Raw genomic sequence first — 23,443 nt, 5'->3', positions numbered from 1 at the left:
AGCATACACAGAAAAAATAAAGAACCTAAAAATAAAGTTTAAAGAACTCAACTTTGAGTACGAAGTTCGAATTTTTAACTCAAAAGTAAGTGGTTTTCTCACAATCTCTAATGAATGATATTATACACAAAAAGAGCTGCATCGACCCAACGTGTGCTGTTCCGGGGAAGAAGCCAAATTTTAGTTGTTTCACCATAGTCACGGGTGAGTGAAAATAACATAAATTTGAGTTGGTGAAACTTCATAGTGGGTAAAAATCCAACACGGGTGTAAAGGCAAACTACTCACCGATTTTTTTCGCGTTTTACTTATATTTGGATTCTTCCAAGCAAAGGCGGATTTGAGTGAAAGGAACCACAAAGTGAGTTGTTTCGCGGTTCCGTGTAGAGAGTTTGATGCACAAAATATAGCAAAAATGTGCTTTTTCTACAAACCTGCACTAAATTGGCATACAATATTAGAAAACCATTTAATGATACTAAAGAATGTGTTCCAAATATTTTCAGAGATGAAAGTAAGTTAGTTAGCTCGCCGTATTTCCTACGTATTGTACTGATGATCGAGCAATTCACACCTACAAAATCGATGGTTCCGTCTATCATTAAGTTGTAGCTAATTGTACTTATGCCACTATTTCAATTGTCAACACACGTTTTCTAATAAAATACAATCTCATCAAAACCACAAACTCATTCATTTTTCGTAGCTCACATTTTGTGAGCTCACATAAATTCCCACGGTGTATTCGTTCAAAGAGGTTTATTTTCAAAAAAATCAGTATCTTTGAAACACTCACTACACGATAGCATAGGGTTTCCTCTTCCACGTAAGTGCAATTATAAAATGTTCTATCGGGGGTAATTTTTTCTTACATTTTTGATAATAATGAATGGAGATTTATATGGAGTTTGCACTAAAAATATCGAAAAAATCCCCATAGAGACACCGTGAACCAAATGTCGCACCCTTTACAACGTATTTGAAAATTGACTCTCGCCTTAAGAATAATCATTACATTACTGCAGAAAAGAAATAACCCGTGGACTTGTGAATGAAATTCCCACCATTGACAGAGAAGTTGCTTGTGACAACATACGCCTTCACTATTAGCACTGCACAATAAGTACCATCGTGGTAGAACTTGAATGCTTTACAATGCTTCAGGAACATTTGATGGCAGGTGATTGACACTATCCTTGGCCGAACAAAATGGGCTGATATCTTCAGTTGCGGTTATAAGAAGTAGATTTGCAAACACAAGATATTTTTCAATGCTTTGTTTTTACTCTTTTGTTCCGATGTTAATTATTGCGTACAATTGAGCTGCTACCCTGAGTCCGTACATTGTCCACCCCGAACTGCATCGTTTACAAGTCTTTCAGACTTGATGCAGATATAATAGGAATCGCTACTTCACCCTTGATAACTTAACCAGCGATTGTGTCAGTAATTGAACTTTTTTAACCTCCTAAATTCACTGACCACACTTAATTATAATGATATGCCCTTGGTTCAATATTTTGCGATTACATTATGAGAAGTAAAGTGCCTGCATTATATGTACAAGTAGCGCAATACTCCTACCTTTAAGAACCAACCAATTTGACAACAAACGCACTGTTATTAATCTAGCCGCGTTAATAAGATGCTTTTAGTCTTTTTACTTTTTGATGCTCTTAGATAGGATCACATGTTCCCAAATAAAATCAGTCACATACAACTGAAAAGTACGGTCCAAAAATTAGAACTTGTTTGGTCAGAGAAAGAGACTCTGCAAATATGTGTTTTCTGTTTCGTACCTAATATAAACCAATAGGGGAGACTTGTTCCCCTTTTCTGATTTCCAATGTATCGCAGCCAAAAATAAATAAACATACGCGATTTCCACACAGACTCTCTAAGAAATATAGTATTTAGCTTTACTGGTGTATGACAGTCTTTAAATTATTATTGTTATTGACACACAATCGATTTTTTAAGGTGAGTTACGGCGGCGTCCAAAAATGGCAGCCACAATGGCCGTGCTATCCCTCACCTCGCGTTATTGCACGCACAAATGTGAATATTTAGGCGGTTAGCCAATCTGGAAACCATTTTTTCGTGTATGCTGCAAGTGAGCAAAGGTGAAAAACATCTTTTTTTGCTTTTGTCTGTCGTTTACTTTTCAAGTTATGTGCCCTCAAAAGTGCTATGTAGATTTGAAATTGGACTCCAACGCGATTCACCTTAAGTGCTGTCAAAAATCCACTTAAATAAATAAATAAGGTTGTCAATCCAAAAAAATAACTCTCCTCATAAAGGTCATTTGTCCATATAATATAATATACTAAAAAATACGCTAGAACAAAAGTACTTTAGTTCTCGATAAAACAGGAGGTGATCAAGTCTCCCCGGGGATCAAGTCTGCCCACCTTCCCCTATCGATTATTTTAGTTTCATCGACATCTGGGGGTAAACATTTCTATTAAATATCGTGTGTAATCTAATGATGTGCTATAACATATCCATAGATTATTTTGTGATCAAATAAGCAATGATGTTTTTTTTGCAATGGTTTGAAATCTTGATATTACACATTCACAGCAAGTTTTCAAATCATTATAATTAATGCCCATTGTCGGGTAGTCTATATCCGAAATAAAAGCAATTAATTTTGATTGAACGAGTATGCAATTTGTTAGTCCACTTAGCTCATCTAAATTTCATCATGTTCCTAATGCTTTTTAATATTATTTATTTACAGGAATAATGTTTCATCCGTGACTGACTATTTCCCAACTCTGAAGAAGGTAAATTAACAAACATAGATATACTAGACTCTGTTTAAACAATGATTTTATTTACTCGCCCGTGCAAACATTTATTGTCACCAACATTTCAAAAGGGCGAAACTGCTTTTGTAAACAAGAGATTCTCACGTCACTGGTGAGCTAATGTATGCCCATCCACGCAATCCAGCGCCATTTAATGAAAGAAAAGGATTCGCTGCTTCCATCAGTAGTGTTGGATTACGGCAGTAAGCTCAAATTAGCCCACCAGTAACGTGAGAAGCTCTTGCTTACAAAAGCAGTTTCGCCCTTTTAAAATTTTGGTGTCGATTTACAAAATTGCTCCATTTTGAATTATCTGGCGTACATAAAATAATTATCATGTAGTTTTCAATGATTGAATTGAAAACTTATTTTTTCCATCGAATGCATTTCGTGTGAAAAAAAAGTCAATCATACCAATACCGGTTTATTCGGTTTATTGAAAACAACCTTTTCTGCACGCATCAGACTTGCATTCGCCGATTTCCATTAGAAAGGAAATGTCCCTCAACAGACAAACACACATTTCATAATCCCTACTAACCTTGAAAACCAACCTGAATGCATCGGCCAATTTCCGTTACATAAACCAGCTAACCGACTGACTAGCCCCTCGATCAGTTCGCCATTCAGGGCAACATACCTAGCAGCATTAAATTAAGTCACCCATTCGACGACAACGCAGCGGACTGCTGCGAACCCAACGGCAAGAGCCTGAGGGTGGCCAGATTATTTTTCTGCTGGTTCGCTTGATTGAAATCAAAAGCTCAAGGATTGTTAAAAGTTAGCATCCTGAAAAGAAAATTATTTTATGCTTGGAGCTCTTTTCATTGAATATCTTTGCCTGTCGGTTGAATGGTTCAATACTATTAATACTACTTTTGATTTTCTACATGATTTTTATTTAATTTACAAATAAGATTTTCGACTTTATTAGCAAAGCTATCTCAACTTAAAGGTATCTGAACATCGTAGCGTATCATTTTTCGACTTTAAAAAAACACTACGCTACCTTAGAGCCTATTCTAGAAAATGCAATTGATACCGTTTTTACGCAAATCCCAAACAGACTCATATTCCGAACACTCGTCACATGGAGATTTATCTTAAATATTCGTTGAAATTTTGCATTTTACTGCGCTGTTCGGAATTTGAATCAAAGTGTACGGAATTCGAGACAATTTTTACTATGCGTTTTTGGCATTTGAGACAAAGATTAGCAAAATAAAATCATTCAGTATTAATAGTTTTAATCAATAAAAGCGCTTATATGAAAGTTCTTTTCCTTCGCTACCCAATGGAAACTATTGATCTATTAAAATATTTCAATTCATGTGTTCGGAATATGAATCAAAACCAAGGCTTAATGGTTGAGTAACTTTAAACACAATTGTTACAAAGAATCGTAGATATTGTAATTTGTACTGATCAACCAATTTTCTTAAATTAATAAATTATAAAAAAATCCAAATTATATTTCGACATCGTATGGCGGAACTGTTACCATTTCCATTTTATATGTAGGGAAACTGCTCCTGGAATTCATCTCATGGCTCCGATAATCATCCAATCAAACACAAAGCAATGAAAAGCAATTCGATTTTTTTCCATATTTTTGTGATTTTTTCAGCGGTGAGCACGCTTGTTGATAAAAAGAAGCGACGTAATTGGTGCTGTATTTCTTTGTTTTGCGATGAGATGAATATATGTTCAGTGAGATGGACATCGGAACATTTCATTGTGGGAAAAAATACAGCTCCAAATTCGTAGCATTTTCTTTTTTGTCGAAAAAGTGTAGGTTTTTGGAAGAATTTTTTAGAAACCGGATATTTTGGAGCACATCCCAAGAAACATTTTAAGTTTTATAACGCTCTTGAAGACTATAATTTACTCTTCAAGAGTGTTATAAAACCATTATAAAACCAAATTGTTACTAGGGATGCTCATAAACCTGTAGGTTATTTTAAAAAATCGGTAGATCTGACCACCCTGGCCGTCGATTTAACGAGTCAACAGCCCCGCGCAAAACGGTCGATAACAGGTTTCTCGTCACTCGTCATGTTCAAGTCACCTTCCCTAGTGCGGACTCACGCTCGGCCATGCCAACCAAAATATGTATTAGGATTGGAAGCACGGAACGCGCTCTATTGATTGAGTTTATTGGGTCTCGGACTTAGCTCTCCGCAGGCAGCCTAAACGAACTTCCCCTGAGGGTCCTTCATTGTCGCACTATGTATAATTGTCCCATGTTGTTTAACATCGACAATTCGATTTTAATGTAATTTTGAAAATTGTCGTTAATGTAAACACCGATTTGCATGAGGATTTTTTTTCTCATTTCTATGTGAAACAATTTTGCACCACTGAAATATTTTGATTTATGTTGTGTTGTAATGAACGACCAGTTGGAATTTCATGAGGAAATTCAAATGCAGAAGTATACAAATTTTAAGTATTCTAAAATATGTAAGAATTTGATGAACGCATCAATCGTTCTTGATATTTTTTTTTGTTTTTTGATGGCGGCGTCAGGCATCAATTTTGCTTCTAAAGGCGATACAATCGATACGCTATGCGACAATATAGATGCATTCTTTCTTTCACTTAAAGCTACGACACGCGTGACCTAGCCAGCCGTATCTGTAAGAAACAATCTCTTCTCGGTGGCTGTAGCTAACTGAACGAGGGAAAAAATCGTCACAAAAAATATTGAAATTAACGAACTGCCTATGTTAACGAAAAGTAAGTTTGCCATGCAGTCGTCGCCTCGGGGCTAGCTTTGGAGCAAAGGAATATACCGTTTGTTTAAATCATTAAATCAGTCGAAAAATGTGATTGATTCGTACGGAAGGCTTAATTTATGTGACTGATTGATTGACTGTAGAAATGACTAGGTTTTCGTTTTCATCAGTAACAGTAAAGCTCGAGCTTATCTTGAGGTGACTAAGCTACTCGACTAAACGAGCTTTAACGGTCTTTATCGTTAAACATGTGTTGTCATTTAATAATGCACAATGATGTATGCTGTCTTTAGTGATATGTTGTGATGTTTTTGAAGCTCAAAGCTGTTTAAAGAGATTTGATAATTGTCACGGAAACCTCTTGCGGATGCGCCACGTTAGGCATAAGCCCTTCAAGTATCAATACGATCTGGATTAAGGTCTGGATCATCCCTCCACACGAACCGTTGGAATTGTTTATTTTGTTCTTGAATCAGAATCTGGTGAAACATTTTTTGATGGTGCCACACACAGAAATGTACCACTACTATCTGAAACGTAGCAATGTGGCCCATCCTAATCTTTCAGTAGCATCTCGTTCGATGCAACACCATGCAGATACAGCTTCATCAATCATGCCGGGATTTTGCACAACTTTGAGCAGTAAACAACCGTTTTAACCCAAACCCTGAATAAAATACCATATTCTGATTATTCGTTACATTGAGATTTATGTGAAACATTTCGTTGTTATTGCCAGAATAAACGAATTTTATCGACAAGCGTACAGATCAAGAACATCATAATTGTCCATCAATGAAAAAACGTTGAAATTTTGTAGTTCAGTGCTGTCCGGAATTTCCGGAATTGGAATCGAAGTGTTCGGAATTTGAGACAACTTTTGCTATGGGTGTTCAGCATTTGAGAAAAAAATTCGCATTCCTACTTCCAGACCACCTTTTCATCTTCATCTTCTAAGCTGGAAGCTGTTCGGAGTGCTTTATCGAAACAGTAATTCACAATCGCCATGGCTTGGGTCCCTTCTCATTGCTCGAGTCCGGGAAATAAAAAAGCAGACTTTTTGGCTAAAGTAGGTACTATGGAAGGTGATATTTACGATCGGAAAATCACCTTCGATAAATTCGTTCTCGAACTCGTGAACCAGCAAAAGTACACCGTGAGTTTAATCATTTAATTCGAGAACACATTCGGTGACTCAAAATACCCCGTGAACTTGTTAGTTCTCAAAATCATAAACGGTTTTTGTGCGTGTGGGAAATTGAGCAGATGACTATATTTAATTCACCCGCAGGTATCGAAGCATCCATGGTTTCAAAAATTGAACATGAGACGATACATCATTCGAACTCAACTGATAAATCATTCTAATGTCCAATCATTCCGAGTAAGGCTCTCTAAAGTCATTTTCTGTCTTTGCAACGCAGATTATCAGGACATTGAGCACGTCTCGTGTGGGCGAACGAGGAGCATTGTGGCCCCAGATCTGCGTTAACTAAACATCTCCGGGTCCGAGGAAAGCAACCAAAGCCTATTGTGGAAGAGTTGACGGGACTTGATCTAGAATGCATGTCTCCTGTCCACCAATTTTAAAAAGTTGCTGATGTTAGACTGAAACCATTGTCCACCCATCCTTATCGCTGTCGAAGTCCCCTAAGAATGTCTTATTCTTTTTGTTTATCTTTTGTTTATCCTTTCGTTCTTGTCTCCCAAAAGAATATTTGTTTGTCTCGTTACAGAAGTTAAACATCGGCAAGGATGTCGATGTATTGAAAGCCCTAACCTCGACCAAACCGCGAATCTTTCGGTTCCCCAAAATTAACATTAGTGTATGAGAAACTCTATTGAAAAATATGATTCCTGCTCGCTTAACGGCAAATGAACCTTCCAAATAAAGATATACAAAGTTAAAAATTTATCGAATGTAACATTTGTCACCACATCACTGGCCGCGCCAGAGTTTTGGTTAAGGTTGATCACCAGCATTTTTGGCGTCATTGTTTCATTTATATCACTAGTAGACAGTGTTTAACTCTCTTCAACCATTTTCAGTGTACTTAAAAGATCTTAGCACGTACATTTGTTGTGAAAATGGGAATTCAATTACCAAAAGTACGTATTTTCATACAAATTTGGTTTATTTATTCTACAAAACTCTAAGTCGGCTCTTTATTTCGAGAATAACTTTTGAGTTTCGTCTATTCTATGAAACAGAATGCATGTGGATTGTTGGATTTTTTTTGGCACTTACATTGATTGTGAAAAACGAAATTAAATTCACAAAAGTACGTATTTTCAAAGATACTTGGTTGCTCTGTTCGTCAAAGCCGAATTTCGGCTTTTCACTTTAAGATTAGAGATGGCATTTTATTAGAATGGGCCTTGCAGATTGCAAATGGGTTATTGAATTTTATTTTGCACAACTCATTCTACAAGGCCCATCCTATAATATTCAAACTTTTTTCACACAGTGAAATGCTGACATTCAGCTTTGCAAAGCAGAGAAACCAAATGTCTATGATAACACGCATACGAAAATACTATGAATTAAATTCCGTTTTTCACAATACATGTACGTTCCAAATAAAATCCAGCAACCCATATGCCTTCTACAAGGCCAATTCTATGATATGCAAGCTTTAATCTTAAAGTGAGAAGCCAGAATACTGCTTTGCAGAGCAAATTCCGTTTTTTCACAACAAACGTACGTGCCAAATAAAATCCAACAACCCACATGCATTATACAAGACACATTCTACAAAAATCAAACTTTATTATTAAAGTTACGAGCCGAAATTCAGCTTTACATCACAAAGAAACCAAATTTCTATGAAAATACGTACTTTTGTTAATTAAATTCCGTTTTTCAAAACAAATGAACGTTTCGAATAAAATCCATCAACCCACATGCATTCTACAAGGACCATTCTACAAAATTCAAAGTTTGTTCTCAATGCAGAGCAGAGTGTTAAAATTACATTGAAAATACGTACTTTTGTGAACTATTTTCCGCTTTTCACAACAAATGATCGTGCATTCTACAAGGCCTATATTACAAAATTCAAACTTTATTCCCAAAGTACGAAGCTGAAATTCAGCTTTGCAGATTAGAGAAATCAAATTTCTATTAAAATACGTACTTTTGTGATTACGGATTACGTACGGATTTTAACGTTTATCTCAAAAACTGGACGTGTTACAGAAAATCTGAATACGCATCTGAATTCAGCTAAACCTATTGAATCCATTGAAAATTGTTGAAGGGAACGAAAAAAAGGTCAATTTTGTTGGATAGAATCAGGCGTCAAGTAGTAAGAATTATTATTGGAGGCATTAGTCAGCCAAGCAAAAAATTAATTTAAAAATACTGTTTCAGGAAATCCTCAAGAAATTCTTTTGAAAACTCTTCCAACAAATTATACCAGGAATTCCTTTTGACATTTGTTAGAAAAATTCGCTGGAAAGACCTTTATAAATTTCTCTGGAAATTTCTTGGAAACTTCCTCCAATAAATCCTGCGGAAATCATTTTAGTAAAACCATAAGAAATTTCTTCCAAAACTCCCGCAGGAATTATTCTAGAAATTAAGTTGGAAGAATTTTTCCAAAAAAAATATTTAAGAATGCAATAGTAAATACTAAAAGAATTTTCCGTGGAGTTTCTACCGGAAATTCCAAAGTAATTTTTAGACGAAATTTCGGAAAGAACTCTTAAAGTAATATCCGAATGATTCCTGAAAGAATTTGTGAAGTGATATCCGAAAAAAAATCTTGAAGACATATCCGAAGGTCTCCAGGAATATCTTATTGAATTTTCGGAAGAATATTCGAAGGGATTCCTGTATGACATTTTGAAAAAAAAATTGAAGGATTTCCAATATTTTTTTCCTTGAAGAATCTCTTAAGGAATCACTGGAAGAACTTCTTTAAGAAATTCATGAAATAATTGCCGAAGCAATTTCTTTAAAAATTCGAAGGAACTCCTAAACCAATTTCCGCAGGAATTCCGACCAAATTTCCAAAAAAAATCCGAAGAAGTTCATTTAAAAAAATTGTTAAGCAAATTTCGAAGGAATCTCTTGAGGAATTTCCGAAGGAATTCGCAAGATGCACGTGTTCTTCAAGTTTTTTAAAACAGATTTTCTTATAGGAGTTTTTGAATTTTCGAAAGAATACATTGATGATTTGCCGAAAGAATCCCTGGAGGAAATTCCGAATGAATTCTGAGCGTATTGCTAAACGAATTCCTTAAGGAAATTTCAGAAAGGGTTTCTTAATGTATTTGCTGAGGATTTCTTGAGGAATTAAGTAATAAATCACTGAAGGAATTTTCTATGCATTACTTAGAGAAATTTACGATGGAATTCCTGGAAGAATTTTTGAACATAAGTATGAAATATCTTCCGGATGACTAATTGAACTAATTCCTGAGGGTATCTTTTTACAAAAAAAATATCTGGGTAGTTTTCCACAACCTCATACCATGAAAATAGCCAACCACTGCTCCATTACTAGCATTTGTCAACAAATATCAACGACTCCTTAAAATTTGATTCTAGGCTGAATAGATTCTAAAAACATTCGAAAACCACTGAAAATTTGAAAACCCAGTATATCTTATCTTAAAAACGGCATATCTCAGAAACGGTAGCATTAAGAAAAAAAAGTAATGTACACCTTTTCCATTGGAAATTTTACGTACTTTCATATGTCGAGTCGATAAAAAAGTAACTAAAATATTTCGACCATTTTTGGCAAACCAACTCATTTAAAAAAATAAAACTTTTTTATCCATCATTTCTCCATTATGACCCATAGTGCAAAAAAGTACATATCTACAACATATAAAAAAAACAATATTGGAAAATTCGATGCAAAATCGATTTTGAAGTTTTACTTTCAATGATTGAACAATTTTTTTCACAGTGTATATTTTTTTACATAGTCCCAATGATTACCTAAAGTATTGCCGAAAACACAAAAACGATCGGACAGGCCAATTCCAAGATTTATTCTTTTGAAAGTGTTCAAGGTGTTTTTGCTAAGGCCCTTGTCAAAAGCTAGGCTAGAGTCAAAATGGCAAACCAATGATGCTAATTATGTTTTTTGACCATAAAAAATGTATGTATATGCAAAATTTCAGGGAAATAAAAAAATACAAAATTGAAATCTCGGAAATTCAAAAGGATTCTCGAAGGAATTCCCAAACGAATTTTCAAATGAAATTTCCGAAGGATTCCTAAAAGAATTTCTGAAGGATTTTCTTAGAGATTCCCGCAAGAATGCTCAAAGGAATTTCCGAACGAATTTCTAGAAGAGTTGCTAAAACATTTGTTGGAATTCCTATAAGAGTTTTCGGAAGAATGGAGATCTGAAGAAATTCCTGAGGGAAATTCCTAGAGTTTCCGAAGGAATTTCTTCAGAAAAGAATTTCTTATAGGGATTCCTTTGAGAAATTCTTTCATGAGATCCATTAGATTTTTTTTTAGAATTCCTACAGGAAATTGTTTCAGGAAAACCTTCCAAAATTCTTTAGGGAGAATTCTTTTTATGTTTTTCTTTATGAATTCCTTTTTAATTGTTTTAAGATTTCCTTCCAAAATTGAGTTAGGAGCCCCTCCATTTTTTTTAAGGATTGCGTCAGCAACTATTTCAGGATATTCTTAATCAAATGCTTCCAGTAATTCCTTAAAAATCCCTTTTGAAAACCTCGAAAAAAAATCTTGGAATTCCTTTAAAATTGCACTTAGGAATTTCTTCAGAAATACATTCAGAAATTCTTTTAGGAATCCTTCGGAAATTACTTCAAGAGCTCCTTCGAACATTTAATCTGGAAATTCCTTTGATATTTCCGTTAGAAACCCATCAGAAAATACCTCTAGGACAGCGGTTCTCAACCATTTGATGAGGCTTTGTCACTGCCTGAGGTACCCCTTAACATTTTTTTTCTGGAAATTTTTACTTTAACGTGCTTTAACGTTACTTTAACTTTAACGTGCAAATGCACCAGAAAATTTACTATTCAAAATGGTTATTCGTAATTTTTTACTTAACTTTAATCCAAAAATATATTTGAACTGTTCGTTATTCAGAGAAATTAAAATTTATTCTCAGGCTTCCACTAAATTTTCAAGAGTTTTTGTATTTCGACAAAGCTGCTGAATATTGGAAATTAATTGTCGATCATTTTTTTGGCAATTTTGACAAGAAAAAAAAAGAAAATTTGAAAAAAACAACTAATCAGGTACATATTAAAAACACAGAATTATCCACCTAGCGGCGATGATGCCTTTCTCGTGCCTCGTAAAATGTATTGAAAAAATCACATAAGAAAGGTAAAAAAAACTTGAAAAAAAAAAATTTCCGGTTGTACGAGAAAGGCTAAAAGGAAAATTATTGATCTTTTGGAATCCCAAGAAACCGTTTTGAGCACAAATTGAAATTTATGGAATGAATTGAGCAATGTCAGTTTCTTGAAGGCTTTAAAATTAAAACAACAAACAAACAACAAGTTTTTGAGTTATTTTGATTCAGGAGGTGTTAGAGTGATTCGGATTTTGACATTTTCGCTCTCCTGTGCTTTTCTGCTATTTTCATAGTCGTCCTAAATGTTTAGCTGATTTGGATGTAATTTGATTGTGCACGTGCCATTTGAAGGTTATATGAAAATTACTATGAGAATTGCCATTTATGTAAAGGATCGTTTCGTTAAGATGATGATGATGATTATACTACTGTTTGTATTTCATCAGACTCCTGTATGAAGGGCCAAAAATGGGTGGGGTTGTTCCATAAGCAGAGACACTTATGACAATCTCCTTCCAGAAGAACATACAAGATTATAATCTAGCCCTACGTTTCCCAGATTGACCCAATAGCTAGGGGAAAAGATCCCACCCTTTATCCACGAGATGTTAACAATAGGAAGTTGGTGATTCCACTCTTCCTATCCAAATCGCTTCAATCGGGTGCCCTGATGGTTTTTTATGGTATATAATCATATAGTTTCAATATGTGAGAGTGGAATACCCAAAGCCTTAGGCCTCTATTCAACTGTACTAACGACGAATGATTCATTTGCTTCCGATTGTTGTACTTGGTAGGCAGTAGGCACTACTACATTAAAATATTGAAGTGCTTAGGTGTACGGCTTTCGGTGTCCCACGGTAAAAGTTTTATGTTTTTGATGCTGTTTTTGTTTAAAAATTCTTTGATTGCAAATCTGAAATTGTATTACTGTGAAGTGAGTTCTGAGTAATATAATTCAAATTTCAATAATATTTCAAGTAACTTAGTTGTGATTTAAAACTCAATTGAAATTCAATTTATTTGTTTGGAAAATCACATGGGAAAAATGGTTAATTCGTCGTACAACTTTCAAATAGTAACGAATTAGATTATTCAACTTCAATTCCCGTGGTTAAATAACTCAGCGGATATTTCACTAATTTAGAAGTGTTTTGCCCTTGTTGAGTTGACACTATTTGCCCATTTTACATAGGGGAAAAGACGACTTTGGCAAATTTTTTTTCTATTATTGTCAGGGGGTTTTGTCTACTAAATTTTATGAAATTGAGAATGTTTAGGCCAAATTTGAGCATAAACAGTCATAAAAAAAAACCCTGACAAAAATAGAACAAAACCTGCCAAAGCCGTCATTCCCCCTATGTCAATATACATGTTTCAAGAATGCAATCGGTTAAAACCTTAAATTGTCTCTTATTACTGTATTTTATATAACACTGTTTTTAGGTGATAAACTTAAGAATATTTTAGAAATCACTTAAATAAAGTTTTAAAAAAATACTGCATTGTTTAATTTTTTTTGGATTGATGTTTACAGCACAAGCGGGATAGCATTTGGGACTCTGAAGTGCCACATAAAAAGTCTTCCGAAAAACGACAAATATTCGTCGTTGATGAAGGTGCACAAAAGCCTGTATTTTTAATGTGGTCCATTTTTAAGCATTAAAAACTATAACAACATTTTCAAATAATGAACAAAATTAATATCTCCTGAATCAAAATCAATTTCTCGTGGATTGATTTCGAATAAAAATATCATAATTCGTACAGCTATTATTAGACTGAACTTGAGAAGAGATCCATTGGATTTATATTGCGCTGGTCATACTTCAAGACAAAATTTTCAAAACGACTTATCTGCTTTTGTAAACAAAGATTCAAACGACGATTTGACGAATCTGACAGCTCTCCCACGCAAACCAACACCATCAACAAGTAGCGGAAACCTTCTGCTACCTGTTGGTGGTGTTGGTTTGCGTGGAAGAGCTATCAGATTCGTCAAATCGTCGTTTGCATCTTTGTTTACAAAAGCAGATAAGTCGTTTTGAAAATTTTGTCTTGACTTTATCTATTGCGATTTGCAGTTAAGGCACAGCCATTATGATACAATTATGGTCAACACGCAAACATATGACACCAGAAACTTTGCGTTTACTTGGTGTCGATTTGTTTTTGATTTGTGTTTTAATTTCAAAGCCTACTTTTCACTTAAATGATCAAAAAGCTTCAATGCTTAGATGTGGATGTATTTCATGCAAACTATTAACATTTAAAATAACATCTAATTTTCGAATTACAATTAAAAACATGTCATAGAACATTGGAACCCATTTTTCTCCATTCGAGCTCATTGCGACATTGGCCCTTATGAAACAACTGTGTCGAATTAGTTCAAACATTTATACACGTATAAATATCTCATAAGGTAGATGGCTTTAATTGTTGTACACCCAAAAAACAAATCTGACAATTATTATCTTAGCATATACAAATCTGTAAGATTTTTCTAGAGATATTTTTTTTAAATAATTCAAATCTGTAAGATTTCAATACAACAATTGTATTAAAACCTTCTGAAATTGTATATGCCAAATTATTATAGTATCTGCAAGGTGCTTATGCAGAACTGTATTAAAATCTGCCATCCGCTGATTGGGTGTACGGGTTTCGTTAGCTCACGGTACTTTCCACTTTCTGAAGAGCACCGCACAATGTTTAATTTTTTTTTATTCCTTTATTTATGTTAAAGGCACTCTGTGTTACTTAACCGCTACTGTGCCGAGATCTACTGTGGTATTCTGCATCCAGAATCCACACAGAATCTATTTTTAGATTTTTCCATTATTCATTGTTGTTGTCGTTGCTGGTCCATCTCGTCGTGAGTCCATTGTGTTCGTTTTGTCCATGTCGTGTATCCAATGATCGTTGCATTGTCCGGTTGCCGTTTATCCGGGTAACGTTGGAGGAATGCCTCCGAGAAGAACAAGTTGTTAGTCGTCATCAGGCAGCCGTGGCGGTGAGGCGTGCACCCCAATACGCCACCGCATAGGCTGCGCATCCGACGACTGACAAGGGTTTTGGTGGAGGGGCTGGGAATCGAACCCATGACCATTCGCTTGAAAGACGAACGTGTAGCCAACTATGCTACGGGACCCCCCTTTTGGTGTTTAATTCAATAATGTTGTATTATATGTGAATATTAGGGTGGTTCAAAAAATCGATTTTGCTCCACAGTGCTCATCTGATTCTTTACCATGTTCTGAGTGTCCTCTGAAAATTTGAGCTCATTTGGATTAAAACTGATTTAGCACAAGCCGTTTCAAGTTTGCATGCAAATTAGTATGGGGAAATTTATTTTTTCATTATACTGTTAATGACGTTCCACCATTAAGCGCAGGTTAAAAGAAAACCTACATAGCTAAAAGGAATACTCAACAGCTTTCACCCAACGAAAATCGCATGTTGATCAATCGCCCCAATAATTAGTAATCGAATTTAATCTATACCGTAGTTTTCTGGAGCTAATTGCATAACTCATCAGCAGGCAACATTGCTGCTCGTGGCGCGAAAGATAGCACACACAAATTCAGGCTACTATGTTGCACTGCACATTTCAGTGATGCGCTCAAAGAAGTTTAACGATCATGACTAAAGATTCGCAACCTGTATTAAAATCGATTACTAATTATTGGGGCGATTAATCACCATGCGATTTTCGTTGGGTGAAAGCTGTTGAGTATTCCTTTTAGCTATGTAGGTTTTCTTTTAACCTGCGCTTAATGGGGGAACGTCATTAACAGTATAATGAAAAAATAAATTTCCCCATACTAATTTGCATGCAAACTTGAAACGGCTTGTGCTAAATCAGTTTTAATCCAAATGAGCTCAAATTTTCAGAGGACACTCAGAACATGGTAAAGAATCAGATGAGCACTGTGGAGCAAAATCGATTTTTTGAACCACCCTAGTGAATATGTTGGTTATTATGTTAAAAGGATCTCCCAAAGTACCGAAACAAGTCCCTTCGGCCGGTAGTTCCTTTTAGAAGTAGACAATGTGAATTATTCAACAAGCTCATTATGTGTAATTGTATCACAACTAACACACATTAAAAATCAAGGATTTTTTTTAAAATCCAATACATTATCCGCCATTATGCATTTTTGTCTCAGGTACCCCCTGGGACCAGCGAAGGTACCCCCAGGGGTACATATACCACAGGTTGAGAACCGCTGCTCTAGAATTTCCTTTTTCGGAATAAAAAATCTTCCTACAAAATATCCAGAATAATTCCAGCAGGAATTTCATATGGTTTAACTAAAAGAAAAGGGAAGTTCCGAAGGAATTTCAGGACGAATTCACGAAGGCCTTTCCAGAGGATTTTTCGAAGAAATACCCGGAGGAATGTCAAAAAAATGAAGGTCGTCACGTGTCCCATCGTGCCCCACTTTCCGCGAGTGTTTGTCACACGAAGCTTATTCTCGCCTATCTACGGCCATCGGGTTTTATATATGTTCAACCTGTTGATCGAAACACTGCATGAGGCTGATGTAGGTATTTGATCCCGACGTCAAATATTTCGCAGCAAACGTACCATGACCAAATATCGTTCACAGTAAATTTCACGCAAACACGTCACACTATGGATCGAACACCTACCACCGATACACAGCAATGTTGTCTCAATTACTGAAAATGATACCCTTTCAGCAGATATCCACTGCTAATTACTACCTTTGGTGCTACTAATGCCGAACTACCAACAACATCGAACCTATAGTAGCTGCCCATTGAGCCTACCTCGGAGCTCTCGAAACGATCATTGGCTCATTTACTACCAGTACTAATTGTACTTTCTCAGGAACATTTACGCGGATGATTACCACACTTTTCAAAATTAAATCGACTGTTGTCGGAAACCAACGGCCTCATTTGTGGCAATAGAAGACAGGAACAACAATACGCACCAACCAAAGCACCACCGAAAAGGTTGAAACGGCAGCGAAAAAACGGAAGCTCTCAAAAGCTCCGATTGAATTGAGTAGTCGTTTGTTTTCTTCGAACTGGGTGGATGGCCTCGAAAATTGGAGTATCTCTGGCAGTTGGGCGGTCGTTGTGAGGTCCGACGCCGGTCCATCAGATTACGTAATTTGTAGCGCCTTTTGCGGCGGTGCGTGTGCGAGAGCAATTATTACAAACTTGCATCCCTACCGTTTCCGAATGTGTACGGGGTGGCACGGGCAATTTGCGCACTCGCATGCCAATCACGACAGAAACGTGTGCGAATCATTCGCCGTTTGGCATAACAATCAATGGTTAGAATTTCCATAATGTTGCAACTCGTAAAAGGTTTAAGGCTTGAGGGTATAGAGATGCGACGCCTTCCAGTTTGATTGTAATTATTCGATCAATCAATCTAACGCAGTTTAGTTGTTTTCAAAGAAAACATGAATTGATGGTCGTTTTGAATGGCACTTCTATTGTTGATGCTCGTCGATTGCCATTGTCCAACTTTTGAGCCTCAATGATTACTTAAATGATCAATAGTTCAGTAAATGATGTGTACTGGAATGGAAGGGTTCATAATATTGAGTATGTTAAGTTGAATGATTTTGCATCTCATTTCATTGAATAGCTGATTAATTTCAATCTTCTCAAGTGGGAATTCGAGCTAATCGTCATGAGTCTTGCCGAATAATATCCACCGTCGCCAGTCATTTCAACATATCAAAGCAGATAAGTTTTGATTCGTTATGTTAGTTCTCTAGCTTTGTATTAGCATCAGGTCATCCATTGCGCTACCTCGACATTATGTACCATCCAAACGAGTATTGTACTACGACTTCCATCTATCGATGACCTCATGCTCTTAGCCATCTAACCAGCTATATGACCCTGTTCAGTTCAGAGTTATACACAATTTGACCTATGGCATGAAGCCTTCTCGTAATGTTTCCGGAGTTTTCTTGTTCCCTGATAACAGTGGAAAAAAATCCAATTTATCAGAATATTTTTTTTTGTTTCAGTTTTGTTTTTAACGATGATTGTGCTGCTTCGGCTCTTAGTAATTGATAGTTATGTAAATCAGCTATTTATTTCAATATGTACTATCTAAAACGCGACTTAGAAGCTGGATCGGGGTGTTTGCCGTGGATGGTGACTCTCTTATAATTTTAAAACAATAGCGAACCTGGTGGTGGACGTTAACAAATGTTTTCAATTGGCATACTTTCCAGATAAATGGAAAAACGCCAAAGTAGTTCCAATTTTGAAGCCGGACAAAAATCCAACTGAGGCTTCTAGTTATCGCCCAATCAGTTTGCTTTCTTCAATAAGCAAACTGTTTGAAAAGATTATTTTAAAGAGAATGATGGTTCATATTAATGACAATTTTATTTTTGCTGATGAGCAATTTGGTTTTCGCCATGGGCATTCAACCACTCATCAATTATTAAGGGTTACGAGTTTAATTCGGCTCAACAAATCTGAAGGATATTCGAATGGAGTTGCTCTTCTTGATATAAAAGAAGCATTTGACAGTGTTTGGCATGAAGGTTTGATTGTAAAATTGATGAATTTTAATTTTCCTCTGTACATCATTAAACTGATCCAAAATTATTTATCAGATCGCTCACTGCAGGTAAACTATCAGAATTCTAAATCTGATATATTACCTGTAAGAGCTGGTGTTCCCCAAGGCATATTGTATAACATTTTTACTTCTGACTTACCTGATTTACCACCAGGGTGTCGAAAATCTCTGTGTGCAGCCAAAGGGCGAAGCCTTCGTGTCATTTGTAGTAGATTGCAAAAAAGTTTTGATATTTTCTCCACTTTCTTACAAATATGGAAAATTTCCCCGAATGCTTTCAAAACTCAGCCTATAATTTTCCCACATAAGCCGAGAACTTGTTATTTGAAACCTACTAGCAGACATATTGTCACTATGAATGGGGTTCCAATTAATAATTAATTTTTGGTCTAGCGAAGCTAAATATTTAGGACTTATGCTAGTTAAAAAAAATAACTTTTAAAAGTCACATTGAAGGCATTCAAGCCAAATGTAACAAATATATTAAGTGTCTATATTTTCTTATGTATGTATGTATCTATGTAGTTAGCCACCATCCTGGCTAGAGTCTTGCTCTGCATGCGGTTCCAATTGACAGTAAGGTCAAATTTCAATATGATTTTGAATTCAACATATTGCTGTATGATAAGTGTCTATATCCACTTATAAACAGAAAATCAAAACTTTGTCTTAAGAACAAACTTTTGATTTACAAACAAATTTTTAGACCAGCCATGTTGTATGCTGTGCCAATATGGACTAGTTGCTGCAATACCAGAAAGAAGGCACAGGATGCAAAAAAAAAATTGAAAATGATACTGAAGTTGCCTTAGTGGTATAGTACCAATGAACTTAATAGAATTTCTAATATTGAGACATTGCAACAAATGTCCAACAAAATAATTTCCAATTTTAGACAAAAATCGTTGCAATCTTCTATTGCAAAGATCAGTTCTTCGTACCCTTAGTATAAATTAGGTTAAGTTTAGTGTTAGTTTAAAACATTGTAATTCCTACATGGTTCAATTCAACCAGAGGAAAAATCCTAACTGCCAGAGGCAATTGAAATGTATTAATAATAACTAAAAACGTAACATAGCAAATAAGGATGATAGTGTTAAGAAAACACAGAACACCTAGTCTAAGAGATGAATGCATGTACATATTCGATAATTAGCAAATAGAACTAAAAAAGGGGTGTTCAATCATCAAAGGAAGGGCATATAAATGTATACCAGCTGTATCTGCGTTTGATTGTAATTATTCATTTATTTTAATCTTTCCATTTGGGGGAAGGCTGAGGATGCCAAAAATAGGTATTTTCCCCTAGGTAGGCAGTAGTAGTAGGAATCGTTTTGGTAAAACGTGACACAAGGAAAGAACTAAGGGGCCGTACACATATTACGTAAGCACTTATGGGGGGAGGGGGGTCTGTCAATATCTTACGCGCCATATAAATAAAAATCTTTTGTATGGAAAAAATCTTACATTAGGGGAGGGGGGGGTCGAAAATCTCAGAAAAATTGAATACCAAGTAAGAAAGGCATGAGCCTGGAATTGAACTATTAATGACCTACTGCTTGTAAGGCAGAAGCGGTAGCAACTAGACCACCGAACTCGTCCAGAAAAGTCCGGAAAAGCTCATCTATATATATAAAACAAAGTTGCGATTTGTACGACCGCGCATCACTCAAGAATAGACAGTCCAACTTTTGCTAATTTATATTCGTTTCCTTCTTCTTTTTACGAGGAAAAATGTTATGATAAAACTGGAATACTTTGAATATCCACTCTCAATCTTTTCGATGGAATGGTTTTTGGAACAATTTGCATGATTTTTTTTTCATTTTGATCATCTATATATAAAAAACAAAGTTGGCATTTGTACAACCGCGCATCACTCAAGAATAGACAGTCCAACTTTTCCTAATTTATATTAGTTCTTCTTTTTACGAGGAAACATGTTGGGATGAAATTTGAATGCTTTGAAATCAAAACTCAATCTTTTCGATGACATGGTTTTTCATACAATTTGGATAGATTTTTAAATAAAATGTTGACCATTTTTATATACAGGGGAAAGTGAGGAAACTAAATCACCCCCTGTTTTATCAAGAACTGAAGTAGTTTTGTTATAGCGTATTATTTAATATAGATCCTCTAGACAAATGATCGTTATGTGGTGAGTTATTTTTTGGATTGAGAACCTTATTTATTCTGCAGGGCGGTTTGTATGTTTTGACCCTCCTAAAGATTTTCTTAGTGGCAACTTTTCATAGCAGTGACCAAATGCTTTCGGTTTTTTCACAGCACAGAGCCATAAATAATAAATATACTTAATGATCTGTACTGATGAAAATGTCAACATTCCATCACAATTTTTGGATAATTGATATTTCTTAGAGAGTCTATGTGAAAATCGCATATGTTTATTCATTTTGGCTGTGATACAACGGAAATTAGAAAAGGGGATCAAGTCTCCCCAGTCTCCCCTACAAAACAAAGTTGGGATTTGTACGACCACACATTATTAAAGAACAGACATCCCAATTTTTGCTAATTTATATTCGTTTTCTTCTTCGTTTCACGAGGAAAAATGTTATGATGAAATTGTAGTGCTTTGAAGATCAAAACTCAATCTGTTCGATGAAATAGCTTCCATAATTTGCATGGAATTTTTAAATTTTGACCATCTATATATGAAACATAGTTATAAAAAATGAGAGATCATTCTGAAGAACCGATTTGTTTGTTTTGTTGAACGCAAAAAGTTGTATCAGTAAATTGATCAATTTTTGGCGAGACAAAGTTCACCGAGTCAGCTAGTTTCCTATATTTATTAGAATTCCATCATTTGCTTTCTCCTATCACATTGGCAATTCGTTAACCAAGACGAACCTCTGTCCGTCAACCTCACCCCAAAAATTCCAATAAAATTCCACATGATCTCATAGCAAGTGCAGAGGTATATTTCGCTTGTAATGGGAGAATGATTGCAGCATGATTTCCTCTTCATTCCCTACATTGACTCACCAATCGAACTGTCATTAATGGATTCCAATCGAACACGACTAGACTGCCGTCATACGCATATTTGTCCCATGTTTGCTGGGATTTCCTATGTACATGGGACAATTATGCGTAGAACGGCAGTAGAGATGTCGTAAATTAATCGATTACTTCGATTAATCGATTAATCGTTGTGATAATCGATTAATTTTGAATCGATTACTTTCCATTGATAATCGATTGTTACTTATCGGGATTTTACACCAACGCTTAGATGTCGATTACTTCGATTAATCGATTAATAATCGGGATAATCGATTATTTTTGAATCGATTACTACTCAACGATGAATCGATTCAATAATCGTCAAGAATCGAGAGTAATCGATTAGTTACTAATCGATTAATCGAGATTTTACGACATCTCTAAACACGACGCTTAAAATGGGCTTGAACTCGGATCCTTGCTAACGGCTGACAACAACGTTAGTCGTGAAATACGAAGGCGCATCATCTGTGGAAGTCGGGCCTACTACGGGCTCCAGAAGAAACTGCGGTCGAAAAAGATTCGCCACCGCACCAAATGTGTCATGTACAAGACGCTTATAAGACCGGTTGTCCTCTACGGACATGAAACATGGACAATGCTCGAGGAGGACTTGCAAGCACTCGGAGTATTCGAGAGACGGGTGCTTAGGACCATCTTTGGCGGTGTGCTAGAAGACGGTGTGTGGCGGCGAAGAATGAACCATGAGCTCGCCCAACTCTACGGCGAACCCAGTATCCAGAAGGTAGCTAAAGCCGGAAGGGTACGATGGGCAGGACATGTTGCAAGAATGCCGGACAGCAACCCTGCAAAGATGGTGTTCGCTTCCGATCCAGCAGGTACGAGACGGCGTGGAGCGCAGCGAGCGAGATGGGCAGACCAGGTGCAGAACGACTTGGCGAGCGTGGGGCGTATCCGAGGATGGAGAGATGCGGCCTCGAACCGTGCATTGTGGCGTCAAATTGTTGATTCAGTGTTATCTGTTTAGATGTTAACTAAATAAATGAAATGAATGAAATAATAGAGAGTATTGAGATATTGCTGATAAATATATTGGAAAATTATTCCAAAAATATAAAATACAGTCCAAAGAAAAGGGTAAAGGAATGTGGTCTGGTATTTACTAATTGAGCAACATTTTATTAGATTTTTAGCAAATATAATGTGAAAAAAAAGTGTGTGTACAAAAGCTAATAATCGTGCGGCAGCTTGAACTTTCTCAAAGGTTGCCAAAATCTAACAAGATTTGTTTCTGATTGGAAAATCTAATCGTTTTCACCCCGTCTAGGGTGACCATATGGTATCCTAAAGGAGGACATGTCCTCCTTTTTCAATGAAAATCAGATGTCCTCCTTTTGCACTAAAATGTCCTCCTTTTTAAATATTTTCAAAAAACAGTTGAATTATTAACTTTTTCTGTAGATATTCTAGTTCAATGAACAATACTGCAACATTTGTTTTTGCTTTATATAGATTTATATAGATTTATATATAATATAGATATATTCGAAAAAATCAATGTTAATATCGAAAATTAAATGCTTGAGTTATAGTAACATGGGTGTCGAAGATAGCAGAAGGATCGGAATTGGGAAAAATGGATTAGAAAAAATGCAAATGATTTTCAAAATTTTCTTCGAGTAAACACTTATCGAATTGCCTTAGGAACACATCGCACGGTACGTTTCTTGAACATGTGAGGCAAAGAGCAGCCTCTATGACATGCCTAGAATGGAATAGAAATCTGAACTAATCTGAACAGTTGAGTTTTTTTAGTCTAAATCTTAACAGTTTTGAATTTCTTCAGTCGAGAACTTGGTGATACAGTTAACGATATCATTCTCATTTACATGCCTTAAATTGTGATTCTCAATGACATTCAAGAAAAAAAATCTTCACTGGTCCTTATAGAACCTTATGTTCTGTCCAGGGTTCGTATCGCTCACTCAATCTCAGGAGCTCAGG

General features: G+C 35.8%; 1 protein-coding gene across 7 annotated transcripts in view; it reads left to right on the top strand.

Moving 5' to 3' along the window:
• Window positions 1–23,443, top strand: part of LOC134212185 (uncharacterized) — a 359,239-nt gene that overhangs the window by 198,419 nt on the left and 137,377 nt on the right. For 5 of the 7 annotated variants that reach the window (XM_062689819.1, XM_062689817.1, XM_062689815.1 and 2 more), the window contains one exon: window positions 2,744–2,789. The exons of the other annotated variants lie outside the window; for them this stretch is intronic. The gene's annotated coding sequence lies outside the window, so the exon portion shown is untranslated. The remainder of the gene's footprint in view (window positions 1–2,743; window positions 2,790–23,443) is intronic. 7 annotated transcript variants of the gene reach the window in all.

This window comes from Armigeres subalbatus, chromosome 2, assembly GCF_024139115.2.
Source record: "Armigeres subalbatus isolate Guangzhou_Male chromosome 2, GZ_Asu_2, whole genome shotgun sequence".
Classification (NCBI taxonomy): Eukaryota; Metazoa; Arthropoda; class Insecta; order Diptera; family Culicidae; genus Armigeres; species Armigeres subalbatus.
Note: the sequence above shows the minus strand (reverse complement) of the source record. Positions and strands in the feature narration are given on the sequence as shown.